A 15,865-nucleotide genomic window follows, 5' to 3' on the forward strand; every position below is an offset into this window, starting at 1 on the left:
AGGATTTTAGAGTTTTATAATCTAATTGGTAAAATCATACTCTCTACTTCACTTTCACTCTTAAACCTTAGGATTTTTCTTCAATCTCCTAAAATTTGTTTAATTCATTAATGTTGTGTGATTAGTTGCACAATTAGGTGAATTAAATCAAATTTACTTGCTACTGAGAATTAATTGGTAGATTTCTTGTGATTAGTTATTGGAGTAAGAGAATTGTTGTTTGTGTTGGAATTATATTGAATTGAGAAACAGGTACTAGGATTTTATCGGGGGTTTGAAGTTTCGGAGATTTTTTTTGGTGTCTTGTGAGTGTATTTGTGGTGTTTTGAGTTCACTTTTTAATCCAAACCTTAATACCAAAATGGTTATTTGTTTATTTGGAAGTTCGGGGGGGGGGGGGGAGAAGAGGAAGACTACTTCTGGAATCCAAATAAATGAAAATTGTTCTTCCAAAAGCCCAACTCAAACCCCTAGCCAAACACCAAACCAAAGCAATCCTCCCCCTTCAATAAGAATTCCTGACAAATTCAAGGGGTACCACAAAAATCTTTCCACACGAAAAATTCTACCAACTTGTTTTTACGACCAAGAAGCTTGCCAAATCCTTGGTTTAATGGAATTCGATGAGTGGCCGAAAAATTTTGATGGTTAAACTTCCTCAACAAGAGGGAGCTAACCTACTAATTGCTCACTCTCGAATTTCTTTCTACCTTAACCATGCGGAAGGTTAGTGGTGAGGGAGAGCCTATTGAGTGCGAGCTTAAGTTTAATATCTTCAACCAACCAAAAACATTAAGCTTAACTCGCCTCAATCAGATTTTTGGATGGCCCATTAACAACCATATAACTGACCCCGATAATTTCTACCTCAAAAATTACGAGGAGTACAAATGGTGGAATACTATCGCGGAGTACCCCAAATTCACTAAACGGTCTAGCCAGACTAGCCACATTGTCCACCCCGTAATCCGTATATACATGAGAATAATGGGGTACGCTTGCTTCTCGAAGCAAGATCTCGGGAAGCTAACTAAAGAGGAGATAAAATGCCTCTTTATATCTTACCGATTCGAGGGGGACCTTGAGGGTAATGTGAATATGGGGTACTTATTTGTTAAACGGTTCCTCAAAATTAAGATGAGTGTGAAGTTGACGGGTGAGATTAAGTGTGGTGGGATGATTACTATCATTGCCAAGGCATTGAATTTCACCAATTGGGTTGAGCAATTAACCTCGGTGAATGGCTCCAATGCCCTTGACCTTGTCGGACTTGCCTCAATGCATATGCTTGTGGAAATTCGGGGTAATGTTACCACCTACTATTGGCTGGTCAAGGGGAAACACCGTTGCATTCTCCCTAACGCGGCTGTAATGAACACCGTGGGAACCACTTAGCAAGTGCCAAATGAGCCCCTCCCCGGGAATGTTCCCGACCTTGATCAACCATCTCAACCCCGCCGCCATAGTATCTCCACCATTCCAAGTTTTATGGGCGGCCAATCCTCCTCCTCTTCTTCCTCATTCAACCTTGAGTCAGCCTTTGACCATCTCAATCTAACCAACTAAAGAATTCTTCAAGAAAATGAATATCAAAGTTTTGTATCTCAAATGTTCTACCAAAACCATGATGAGAGGAGAGATTTCCTCCCCTATGTCAACTATCCTCACCGCCCCATGCAAGAGGGGCCGGTTCCGGGTTGGAACAACAACCAACCCACCTACTCCTATTGGCAAGGACCCCGTAGCTCCATTTCGGAGTTATGATCCTTCCCTCCCTACAATTAGACACAACCAGGAGGTTGTGATTTTAGGGGGGGGGACCCTTCTTATTACCACGTACCCGAGACATGTGGTAATATGGCTCCTGAGGAGATCGATAACCACCCCTAAAGGGGATACTTCAGGTTTCCACCAGGGTATGATGGTGGTTGGGGTACTAGTAGTGCACCGGACTACGGTCACTATCGTAGTAGCCCCAACTATGATCTTCCTCCATACGTGGATCAACCTTCCTTTTCCGGCAATGTAGATGACAGGCTAAAGTCGTATCACCTAATCAAAAGTAATTCCTAAATCGTCTAACTAGAGCAGATAGGGAAGTAGGGTCGAATCCACAGGGAAACTGGTTTTTCAATTCCTAATTAATTTAAGCAATCTAAATTATAAAGTAACTAATATATTGTGATCAAAGGAATAATACTAAGAGTAAAAGTAGGGAAGAATGAAAATAGAGGAAATCAATGAATAAAATACCTAGGGCATAGGTTCACCAATAAATAACATTCCAGGGTAAAGAATAATAATCAAACATCAATGCATCAATTAATCAGATCATACAGGGCTTTCTCTACGTATTACAATCACAGAATTAATCTACCGGTATTAAATCTCATCTCTTGAATCTCGACTTAATCATTTATAAATTAACCTGCCTATTGAAACTAGACCTAAACATCAATTCTTATCTCTCGAATCAATATTGTCAAACTCATGCATAAAATATCAGGCCTAATCTAGTCACAGAGCATTAAATCAATCAATAGGAAATTAATCTAGCATTGATAATAAACAACAATAAATTACCCCTTCATATTATTTATGGATCCCCACAAACCCTAGAAATAAATCTACTCACACATAATTAAATCTAAACTAACCAAAGCAATAAAATAAGACATGATGAAAGAATTAAAGTAAATAACAGAGATTAAAGTAGAAGAAATCGTTACCAAAATAATCTGAATTAAGGATTGAGTAAGGAACAAAGTTGTAGAGAGAGAGAGAGACTAATCTAAAGCTAAGTAGAGAGAGAAAATCTAAAAGAAGAATTAAGAAAGAGTAAAAGAAGATACTAAACTCGCTTAACGGAAAAGTATTTATATTTTGCAAGAATCCTAAACTAAAACAAACTTAAACGACGATTAAACCTCCTAATAATGACACGCGCCCGATCGGGCGCGCTTTTTTCTTCAAGTGCATGTTTCTCGCGCCCAGCCGGGCGCACCTTTGGGCGGGAGCTCCTTTGGTCGGGCGGCACTCTTGGGCTACTCTTTGGACTTTGATTGGGCTCCAATTCTTTGGGCCAATCCGGATTTCCTCTTCGGGTCTTGAATACTTGGTCCAAATGCCCTGGTATCACATATAACGAGCCCTTAATCACCGGTTCGATGGCTCTAACCGGCCCAGGGCTATGAAGGGTGGTCGTACATCTCCAATGCTCGTAGATACTCCCCAATATCTCGAGAAAATGCTACAAAAGTATAAATCCCTACAAAAGTCAACCAAATCTACGAAAACACTAGAAAACACCAATTAGTAATAAAAGTGGCTCATTTGTAATTAGAGAATAGAAGCCTAGTTTTCAGAAATCTCTCTTAGTTTGAAACATCCCTTTTAGTTAATTAAGCTTAGTTTTCATCAAAACAAATCATTGTATTACTGAAATTCAAGAATTATTCTCAAGGTTTGGCAATTTGTATTCAACATTTGAAGCTTCATTCAGTAATCTCTTCAACCTTCTTCTACTTAATTTCATATTCTATTTGGTATTTACATGGTACTTGAATCCTGTTAGTTCTTTATATTTCCTTGTTGGATGATAGTGAATTTGATTGTTAACCAATTTTCCCCAATTATTAAAGTATTTAGAACCTAATACTTGTTTGCATGTTGATGAATATGAGTTGTGAGTGGTCTTCTTTCTAGGGGTTGGGTGAAGCTCAACCTTTTAGGTTTATTATGCAAATGTGGGAGTAGAATTGATGTTTGTATTGAAATTAAATTGATTGTATGAGATTGCTTGTTAGTTCTTCATAATAGGATTAGCTACCCTTGATTTAGGAACTAGATATCATGATATGCTTAGTTTGACATGGAAATGTGAATGAAGCATGGCATCACTTATTGAAATTTGATTATGTATCTTCTATTACTAAACTAATGAGAAATCTAAGTTTAGTAGTGTGAGTTGTTTCCTTATTGCATGAGGTTGATCTTACATGTAGTCCTTGCTATATCTTGTTTATTTTACTCCCCTTTTGTCTAATTGTCTTGGTTGAGTGAATCCCATTCCCTAGTGTCTTTAATACATTGTTTTAGAGCCATTATTTGTTTGTCTACTTGACGAACCCCCAATTTATCAAAGTCTTCGAATTAGCTTAAGTGTTAAGATCTTTAGCAACCATATTTCGTTCCTTTTGGACCGAACTCTTACTTGTCATTATGCTTGGTTTGTAGGATGTTTGTTTATAAGTGAGTTTGATTGAGTGTTGAATGTGTGACCGCTCTAACGCTCATCGCCCTCCTTTACTACTGCAAGAACAAAATAAATATAATTTCCTTTCCTCTTACTCCTTATAGTCATCATGATTATTATTATTATCCCTACTACATACACTATTGTTATTGTTTTGATACTAATGTTACAATTTTTGTACTTAAATTACTATTTTAATGCTAACATAAACTATTGTACAAAAATAACTAAAGTTTGATTTGATGAATTTAATACTTTATATAGTTCATGCACAAGTAGATTAGTGTTTATAGTTTTGGGATTATTTGTTAACCTTATAATAATTAAGGAATTTTTTTTAAATTGTGGGTGGATGCTCTCGATCGTGATCAAGTGTAGTTGTAGCTTTGTTTTCCATGATAAAGGTACGTATCGGTAGCTAGGTCCTTAATACAATTTTGAATGCGTGTTGGTAAATATTATTTTAATGATTGTTTGACTAAATTTTGGCGTATGAAAGATTTAAGTTAATGATTTTTGTGATGAGTTAAAATATAATTGTACTATTTAAAGGTTTGATCTTTAAAAATTTGATTAATTTAAGATGTTTAATTTATAAATGGAAAAATTGCCCGGAATAATCCCACCTTTGCGCCGTCCGCTGAAAATAATCCCACCTTTGGATTATTTTTAAATAATCCCACCTTTATACCCACTCCGCTATAACTGGTCCCAACCGGTCATTTAACTTGTTATAACAAGTTACCATACACGTGGCAGCTTGTAATTGGTCAAAAAAAATAAAAATAAAAATAAAAATAAAATAAAATAAAATAAATCTTTTTTAAAAAAATAAAATAAAAAATCAATATTCAAAAACCATCCACCACCCAAGCCAACCCCCGAACCGGCCAACCCCATTCACGCGGCTCCGGCCAGCTACGCGACTCCGGCCAGCCTTAAACCCCACTCAGGCGCGCGTCCCCTTCCCTTCCCCTGAACCACCAACCCTCTCCCTTACTCCTTCGCGAAAACCCAGTCGAGCCACCACAATTTTTAGCCGCGTCGTCGATCTCCCTTAAACCTAGCTCCGGCGCGCCGACCAGGTTCTTGATTTGTCCAGCCGCGTCGAACTAACAGATTCTGCTTTGTCGGGTTTTTGAATTTTCGAAGGGGGTTTTGGGGGTTGGATTGGCTAGGGTCTTGTTCGGTGGCGGTGGTTCCAGGATATGGTTTCGGGTCTGGTTTGGTGGCGCCGTGGCGGTGGTTCCTGGGTTTGTTTTCGTGGCAGTAGTGGTGGTTCTGGGTTTGGGTGGTAGCAGGGATGGTGGTGACTGGTGGATGAAACTTTGATTTTATTTATTTATTTATTTATTTATTTTTTTATTTTGAACCAATCAAGTTGTGACATGTGTTTGAACCAATCAAGTTGTGACATGTGTAAATTAAATTTAATTTAAAAAAAAAGTTACCTCTTCAACCGGTGACTAGTCACTCGGGACCATTTAAAGCGGATCTGGTATAAAGGTCGGATTATTTAAAAATAATCAAAAAGTGGGATTATTTTGGGCGGACGATCCGAAGGTGGGATTATTCTGGGCAATTTTTCCTTTATAAATCACTTGATTGTATTAATTTAATATTTGCAGCTCATTATGAGCCTGAGTATTTAATATTTTAATTGTCCCTCTACCCGGGACTGGTTAATTAAGACCATGAGCTTTGTATGATCTGTTTTCCTCGAGTATAGTTTAACTTGCTTGGGGGTGTGCACACTTAAGTAGGGATGTCAATGGGGCGAGGCGGGGTGGATGTTAGCCTTCCTATCCCCATCCCCACCTAAAATTTTCATCCCCATTCCCATCCCTATCCCCGCGGCAGGCCTAAAATTCATCCCATCCCCGCCCCAGTGTGGACAACTCCAAAACCATCCTCCCCCCCCCCCCCTCCCCCACTTGGATATCCACCCCCATCAAAGACCCACCTAATCCCCAACCAAGACCCACCTAATCTCCACATCTCAAATACATAATCCTACGCAATTAATATGGATTAATATAAAAAAAAAAAAAAAAAAAAAAAAAAAACATTCCTAATATTACACATGTTTTGTTTATAATATAAGTGTTGTACAAAGTATTAATATTTTATTTCACGTAATTATTTTATAAAATAGTATAAAAATATATTATTTTATTTTATTTTTAAAGATATATATATATATATATATATATATATATATATATATATATATATATAGAGAGAGAGAGAGAGAGAGAGAGAGAGAAAGAGAGAGGCCAGGAAGGCTCATGTAAGAACCCTCCTCGATATAAGAACTCAATCTTATTTAAAAACCAATCTCAGCCCTTTATTAGTTTTTATCTAACCATCTAAAATGATCCTTTGGTAATGGAAATTATGTAATTTTGAGGAGTTTATGTTTAGAAAATAGAAAAAAATATAGAACATGGAAAAAAAATTTAGAAGATGGATAAAATTAGAACATAAGCTGAAAAAATTTAGAACATAAGCAAACAAAAATTTAGAACATAAGAAAAACAATTTAGAACATAAGTACAAAAAATAATTTATAGCACAGGAAAAAATTTATAACATAAGATGAAAAAATAATTTAGAACATAGGAAAAAATAATTTAGAACATAGGAGCAAATTTTTAACATAAGCTTAGAAAAAATTTAGAACATACAGAGTAGGAGATAATTTAGAACATAAGTAGAAAAAATTTAGAATATAGAAAAAATTTTAGAGCATAAGATGTTATATATATGATTGAGATCATGTGAGAATCAAGGTGAATGATAGGAACTAAGAACCAATCTCAGCCATTAATCGCACTCAATCTGATGGCTCACATTTCACCCGCATTCGTTAAAAGCATTTTTGTAATTTTACGGTTTTTGTAACTTTTTCCAGTTTTTTTTAACTTTTAATGTAAATTTATTTACTTTTTGACTGATTTCATTTACTTTTACTAACTCTTTATTTACTTTTTAAAAATAAAACTGGAAAACACTTTACAAAGTTGAAATATTATTAAAATGTCATTAATGACACGAGAAGCATGTGAGCCATCCGATTAACATGATTTAAGGGGGCTAGATTAGTTCCTAATTCTTATTATAGCCTTGGTTCTCACATGGTTTAAGGGGCTAGATTTAAGGGAATTTTTGAAGATGATATGATTAAAGGGGCAATATTTAAGGGGCTATATTTGAAGATGATATGATTTAAGGGGCTAGATTTAAGGGAATATTTCAAGCATCCCACACTTGAGCCCCACTGTGATCATACACTTAAGCATGGTGGCGTACAAAGGGAAGGAAGCTAGAGTAAAAGAGTCGCCAACAAGTTTTAGGAACTTGTAAACCGTTCACATGGTGAAGGTTACACCCCTTCACGATCCATGAGATCGCTAACTCTATAGTGATCTGCAACCATGACTGGATATTTGGGGATGAAGGTACAAATACAACCTAAAGAGATTGAATCTGCCCTAAAAAGTAGGCCTCCACTTTATTCTTCTCATATATGTGCGCAGTCTGACTAAAATACATGATAGGTTTGTCGTACACCTATCAAAAATAGTTTCCTAACAAAACCAACTAATAATGTATTATGGTAAGTAGGGTCGAATCCACGGAGAAATGGTTATTAAATATAGCTTTCAAGGTATGGAGAAACTAAAATATGTCGCAAAATTGAGATAACAATATAGTCTAAAATAAAGTAGGGATAAAACAATTAATAAAAAGACCTAGGGTTCACCATGCTTATAATTCTAAATCTATCAAACATCGATAAAAATTCAATCAATAAATTTTTTAGAGCAATTGCTAAGCCTACGGTCAGGTCTTACTCAATTCAACATATGTAGTTCAATCGCTAACATAATCTGAATTGCTAATTGTAGGAAAGCCTCTAAAAGTAAGATTTTTCAATTCAAACTCTTATTAACAGTAATAAATCAAACAATTGATCAGATTGCAAGATTAATAAGAAAAACACTATCAATTATAGATATCAACAATCAAATCATAAATGATATCAATCAATAATTAAAGTATAAACATGGATTCCCAAACCTTAGAAATTGAACTACTCAAACATGAAATAAATAATTAAAGCTAAATATAATAGAGAAAGCATAATTAAAATAAAGAAATAAAATTACCTCAATGAATAAAACTAATAAACTCAAGAACAATCCATGAATTATCCATGGAGTTGCCCATGAGAAAACTAGGGCTAAGAAAACGAACGTAAAATAAAAAGTATAAAAAGGCATAAGGGAAAAATAATATCCCTTGAGTATTTATAAAATCCTAAAACTAATCTAAAGATAAATAAAGAAAAGAAATAAGAAAATAATATTTACAAAAGTTGCAATGCTGTTGGATGATTATATATGACGTGGCAAGAATAAGATCGATAAATCAAGGGACGGGTGAAGATGTGCAGAAATGAAGCCTCGTGGCCATGGGCTGGTCGTGAACTCGCCATATCCTGCGGCCGCAGGTCAGCCCACGCCCTGGCAATAGCTACGGAGCCTCGATTGGGTGCGGGGTATGGTCACAGGCTACAAAGCTCGAATTAAAACGACCATAACTTTTGTTATAGAAATATTCTTGGGGCGTGTCACCTACCATTGGAAAGATATTCAAGTCTAGTTTCCAACGCAACTTGATTCACTTCAATCGAATTTGAAGAACGCAAGTTATGATCAAAAGAGTGGACAAAAGCCAGTTTTGACACTTTGTAAACCATCGTTTTTCCTCGTTTCTAACTCAAATTCATTTCCGAAAGATGCATAACGACCCTTGTGGATGCTATATTCATTACTCATTCATATTAATCTCGTACTAAGCTTCCAAAAATGCATATCCTTCATTGATTGACCTCGATTCATCAACGTTTTTATCTTTTCATTGTTCGATTCTTCCAAAATCACTCCAAAAGCGTCCAAATAGCTATAGAAACTACCTGAAACATTAAGAAAACACAAACGAAGCGTAGTAGAGCATAAAAAGGACAACTTATACAATTGCGATCAAAAAAGAGACTAAAAGACCTAAAATGCTACTATAAAAATAGCATAAATTTGCCTATAAAACCTATATAAATGTGATTCATCAAATTCCCCCAAGCTAAACCGTTGCTTGTCCCCAAGCAACACTAGACTCAGGACGGAGAAACAAGAGAAAAAGGACTTCCAGGGAACCAGAATAAGACCAACCTAACTCTCGAGAAAACAATCAAACCAAAATTATTAAGACCAAAATCTAGCTCGGATACAAATAGAAGCACTCAACATCATGATCCAAAATTGAAACCAAAAGACCAAAATCTAGCTCTAATACAAATAGAACCACTCAACATCGTGATACAAAATTGAAACAAAACTTGGCCACAAACGATTTCCCAATCAAACTAGTCGTCGTCGCACACCTTGTAGTATATGAATATTTGATGCAAGAAAGGGTAACTTGACGATAGAAAGAAATAACGTTCAATCAATCACAAAACACACGCGCCGATCAAAAGAACTTTATAAGCTTGTAATGGGGCAAAGGTGAAGGGTAGGATAATATTTAGGAAAATGTGAGAGAAAAAGCCAACTTGGGGAGAAAAAACATAAACGCGATCAAATAATGATCTAACTCCAATTGACATCAACAACTTTCTCCAAACATAATAAAGAACCAAGATTGAAATCAACTATACATCGTCATGAATAATTTGTTTCTTTATTTTTCCTTTTTCTTTGCCTTTTTTTTCAATTCTTTGGCTTTTACCATGAAGTACATATAACAAACTTTTGTTTTTTTTTCACATCTTCAAGTAACACTTCTCAACTATAAATAAAACTTTTTTTCCAACTTTTATTCCACCATGTTTTGCATAAATTGAATCTTGACACACAAACAACGACACAACATCAATAAGCTCCCCAAGCTAGCTAGAATTGGGAATAGTAACCAATGGGGCTAAAGAGGCTTGTAATGTAGGTATATATCATAAATGGACAAGGCAACAACATGGGTGCGCAAAGGGAACAAATGTATCTCAGTATCATCTGAAGGTTACCTAAAGAACATGGCCTTTATCATGCGCAGCATGCGTGAATTGTAATCAAATTACTAATAAATCTCAAGCCAAAGTCATTGAAATAACAAAATGCATCAATCACACATACACAGAGTAAGGTGACCTATAAAGAGAATTGGCTAGCTATACTTGATATGGGACAACCAATCTTTGGACAAACCATTCAATTGATTCACACAATGTCAAGCAGTTAGCAATGTATAGCATAGACCGACTGGATTTTAGAATGATAACTAAGATCAAAAGAAGCTCGAGAGAGTCAAATCAAATCCGCACATGGTTCGAAGTTAAAATATAAAAGATAGACACAAGTATGCACTATCAAAAACAACTAAAAACAACTTAAAACACTAAGAAAGTAAGACATTCTTTTTCGTTGTATGTAAACTACTCCCACTCCTAACGAATGGTACAAACCATACAACACCTACAAAGTAATAAAAACTAAATTAAAACACAGCTAACATGCACAGAGTAATGATGGCAATCATCCTCCCCCAAGCTAAACATCACATTGTCCTCAATGTGAACAAAGAGGAACTAAAGCATACATAAGGGAGAGGCACAACTCACAAAGGGGTGGGTAAGCGAAGGGAGCGTCAAATGTATAGACACCTCCACCACAATTGGTAGTTGTGATTGGGTAGCCGACATAGCCAAGAAACTTAGCTATGTTTGTACCTAGCAAAAGACGTCATCACTAGAATACACATTAGCAATATTATTTAAGTAAAGAAAAAAAAATTAAAATAAAAATAGGAAGTAGAAAAGAAAATTGGGTTACCTCCCAATTAGCGCTGGTCCTACTCAATTCGTCAATCGAAAGAATCCAATGCCTTGAGTAATTTATCATATGCCCCTGCAAACATATCATTGAGCACCACATATAGCTTGAGTACAAGCACACCAATCTTGAAATACAGGGGTTAGAAAAATCAGAAGAGAAATTAAAAGAAAAAGAAGAGTAAGAATAGAAGAATAATCAAAATAAAAAGAAAAGGGAAAGAATTTACAACTTCTCTCGACTTGTTCATTGGGAAATATAAACCTCTTTGAATGAACATCAAGGTCCACTTTTCCACTGTCATGTAAAGATACTTTGAGAATCTCATAAGAGCATAGCAAAGAGGATGAATTCACAAGATTAAGACTCTCAATAAATGGAACATAAGGAGAAGGTAATGTTGGCTCATCATGGTTAATTGCACCAATAATCTCCTCTTCTTCTAAAAGCTTTTCAACACCAGAGTCTTTACCTTGAATTTTTATATCTAATGATTCCTCGACCAATAATTCATCACATAATCACTCATCATCCTCAAAAATATCTAGCACATGCACCTTGTTCTCATCTTGAATAATTATTAATTCATAAATGCTCTCTTGAAAATTTTCATTCTTAATCCACCCTTCATCATCATCATAAATGTATGGTAAGGCACTAGATTTTACAATAGAATGCACTTCATACTTGGGAGATGGATTCGGAACGTGCATGAAAGAGTTACTGTAAGAACAAGAAGAGGCATCATGATCATATGGGTTGTAATGGGGACAATAGCAATGGGATGGAGTATTGGTCAAATTAGTGAAGGAAGAGAAATTTTCTAGAGTTGGTTTAGCATACAATGTCATTTCCCACTCATATATATCTCTAACTAACCACTCAATAAAATCTCAATCAAAAGTTCCTCCACTACATAATATAGACTCAACAATAAACCTATTTTCTTCATTTAGACCCTCATAAATCACTAAGCACATATCCAATTCTTCAATTCCGTGATTAGGACCAACAAAGTCACCAAGCCTATAATAATATCTCTAAAGCACCTCATTCTCAAATTGTGCAAATTAAAAAATAGACATTAAAATAAATCCACAAAAGAGCAAGGCAAACCTGCAAACACAAGAATTAGTAGAGAAAAAAGAGAAATATATACATATATATATATATATATATATATATATACATATATATATATATATATACATATATATATATATATATATATATATATATATATATATACATACATATATATATATATACATATATATATATATATATACATATATATATATATACATATATATATATATATACATATATATATATACATATATATATATATATGCCAAATAAGAAGCTAAATAAAATTAAGTCATCTCCACGGCGACGGCGCCAAAATAATTACCTAACAAATCCAACTAATAATGTTGTATGTATGGTAAGTAGGGTTGAATCCACAGAGAGATGGCTATTCAATCTAGCTTTCAAGATATGGAGAAACTAAACTATGTCGCAAAATTGAGATAAGAAAGTAGTTTAAAATAAAATATGAATAAAACAATTAATAAAAAGACCTAGGGTTATGGCTCACCATGCTTATAATTCTAAATCTATCAAACATCAATAATAAATCAATCAGTTATCTAGAGCAATTCAACATATGTAGTTCGATCGCTAACATAATCAGGATTGCTAATTGTAGGTAATCCTCTAAAAGTAAGATCTTTCGATTCAAACTTTTATTAACAATAATTAATCAAACAATGGATCAGGTTGCAAGATTAATAAAAAAAAAAACACTATCAATTAGAGATATCAATAATCAAATCATAAATAATATCAATCAAGAATTAAAGTATAAACATGGATTCCCAAACCCTAGAAATTAAACTACTCAAACATGAAATAAATAATTAAAGCTAAATCTAATAAAGAAAGCATAATTAAAAGGAATTAAAATAAAGAAATAAAATTACCTCAATGAATAAAACTAATAAACTCAAGAGCAATACATGGAGAATCCATGGAGTTTCCCATAAGAAAGCTAGGGCTAAGAAAACGAACTTAAAATAAAAAGTATAAAAAGGTATAAAGGAAAATAATAATCCCTCGAGTACTTATAAACTTCCTAAATTCTAATCCAAAAATAAATAGAAAATATAAATTACATAAGTTGAATTTTTGGATGATAGAAGGTGACGTGTCACGAATAAGATTGAGGGAATCGAGGGACTCGCCATATCCTGCAGCCGCAGGTCTGGCCGCGCCCTGACAGTAGCTACGGAGCCTCGATTGGGCGCGAGGTATGGTCACAGGCTCCAAATCTCGGATTAAAATGGCCATAACTTTTGTTCTAGAAATCTTCTTGGGGCGTGTGGCTACCATTGGAAATCTCTTCAAGTATAGTTTTCAACGCAACTTGAATCACTTTAATCCGATATGTAGAACTCAAGTTATGATCAAAAGAATGGACAAAGGTCAATTTTGACACTTTGTAAACCATCGTTTTTCCTCGTTTCTAACTCAAATTCATTTCCGAAAGATGCATAACGACCCTTGTGGATGCTATATTCATTAATCATTCATATTAATCTCATACTAAGCTTCCACAAACGCATATCTTTCATTGACCGACCTCGATTCATCGACGTTTTTACCTTTCATTGTCGGATTCTTCCAAAATCACTTTGAAAGCGTCCAAATAGCTATAGAAACTACCTGAAATATTAAGAAAACACAAGCAAAGTGTAATAGAGCAAAACAAGGACAAATTATGCAATTGCGACCTAAAAAGAGACTAAAAGACCTAAAATGCTACTATAAAAATAGCATAAATTTGCCTATAAAACCTATATAAATGTGACTCATCATTGGTCGAGGGATTTATGCTCGTGGATGTTGTCTCTAAGGATTTTATGCATGGGAAATTATTATAGCATCCACAAGGATCGATATGCACTTTTCGGAATTGAATTTGAGTTAGAAACAAAGGAAAGCGAAGGTTTGCAAAGTATCAAAAACGACCCTTGTGCACAGTTTCATCCATAACTCGGGTTATACATATTTGATTGAGGTGGGTTGGAAACTAGACTTGATGATCTTTCCAATGATTGGTTTCACGCCTTCATACAATTCCTAGATTGTGAGTTACAGCCTTTCGAAGTCAGTCCTGCAAATCTTCCAGTCAAGCGCCCAGCCATCAAGCGATGGAATTGCCGCACACACGAGCTCATGAAGCTGCTTCGCTCGATGGAAATCCATTGGCCGATGGTCTTCGTCGCAGCCCACGTCCACTCGACCATCGGCCACCCATCGGACGATGGGTCTGGCGCGCGAAGCCTTGGGTTATTCGACCGCCACCAACTTTGATCCTCCACGCGACCAGTCACAAGATGACTTTTGTTATTTATATTTCCTTATTTTGTTTTATTTATTTTACTTTATTTAGGATTAGGTTTAATATAAATATTTGAGAGGATTTTATTTTCTTCTCTTATGCTTTATTTTCTAGAAACAACGCTTCTTTAGTTTTCTCTCCATTGTTGAACCATAGTTTTATTCTCCATTAATTTAATCACCGTATCTTATTTATTCTTTTCGTTCTTTATTTATTATAGGAAAATTTTATCCCATTAATCTGAAATTTGCCTCGTCCGCCAAAAATAATCCGTACTTTGGATTATTATCTATCACTCCCAGCTTTAGGGGGTATTCATTTCTATTGCACACAAATGACTTGCAACCGGTTAATCAGGTAAACATTTCTGATTTTTTTTTTTTTTTTGCACACGTGTCAATATGTAATTGGTTGAAAATAAAAATAAAGAATTTAAAAAAACATGTAAAAAAAAAAAACAAAAAAACAAAAAACCTAAAACTAACCCAGCAGCTGCCACACCTCCACCATCGACGCACGCCCTGCTCACCACACTACCACCACTGACGCACTACCTTCCTAGCCATTACTACCGGAAAACCCCTCAAAGGCCTAAACGGTCGTTTCCCCACCAAAAGTGGCCACAACGCAACCCCCCTCCCCGAAATCGACCACGTAAATTGGCCACAAATGGTCGAAATTGGCCGATGTGGGGCTGAATACCCTAAATCGGCTGATTTCGGGCGTTTGTGGCCAATTTCGTGGCTGATTGTCGAACGGGTAAGGATTGGGCCCTGCTAGGAAAGGGGTTTTCGGGGGTGGGGAGGGGTTTTCAAAGTTGGTTGGGCTGCTGGGGAGGGGTTTTCGGGGGTAGGGGAAGGGAAGGGGTGGCTTGGGCGGCGGTTTCCGGCATCGAGGGAGGGGTTTTTGGGGATGGGGCCAATTTTCTGGTCGGGGTGGGGTGGGGGTGGGGGTGGGGCTGTGGTGTATTTTTTTAGCCAGTTATAGGATGACCTGTTGGGTGCAATAGAAATTAATACCCCCTAAAGTTGGAAGTGATAAATAATAATCAAAAGTACGGATTATTTTTCGCGAACGAGGCAAAGTTCAGATTAATGGGAGCAATTTTTCCTTTATTATATTAGTTATGAATTCTAGTCTATTTATCTCTTTTGTTTTGTTTATTTCAATTATGAGTGACTAGTCGTTTTCTAGGGCTAAGTAAGGGAAGCCATATTTATACCTTGATTATTCGTACTTAATTATTTTTTAATTTATGAATTAGGGTTTGAATAATTCCAATTGATTTGTGCTTTATTGTTTGATTCAAGTAAT

Source organism: Chenopodium quinoa, unplaced genomic scaffold (genome assembly GCF_001683475.1).
Source record: "Chenopodium quinoa cultivar QQ74 unplaced genomic scaffold, ASM168347v1, whole genome shotgun sequence".
Taxonomy (NCBI): Eukaryota; Viridiplantae; Streptophyta; class Magnoliopsida; order Caryophyllales; family Amaranthaceae; genus Chenopodium; species Chenopodium quinoa.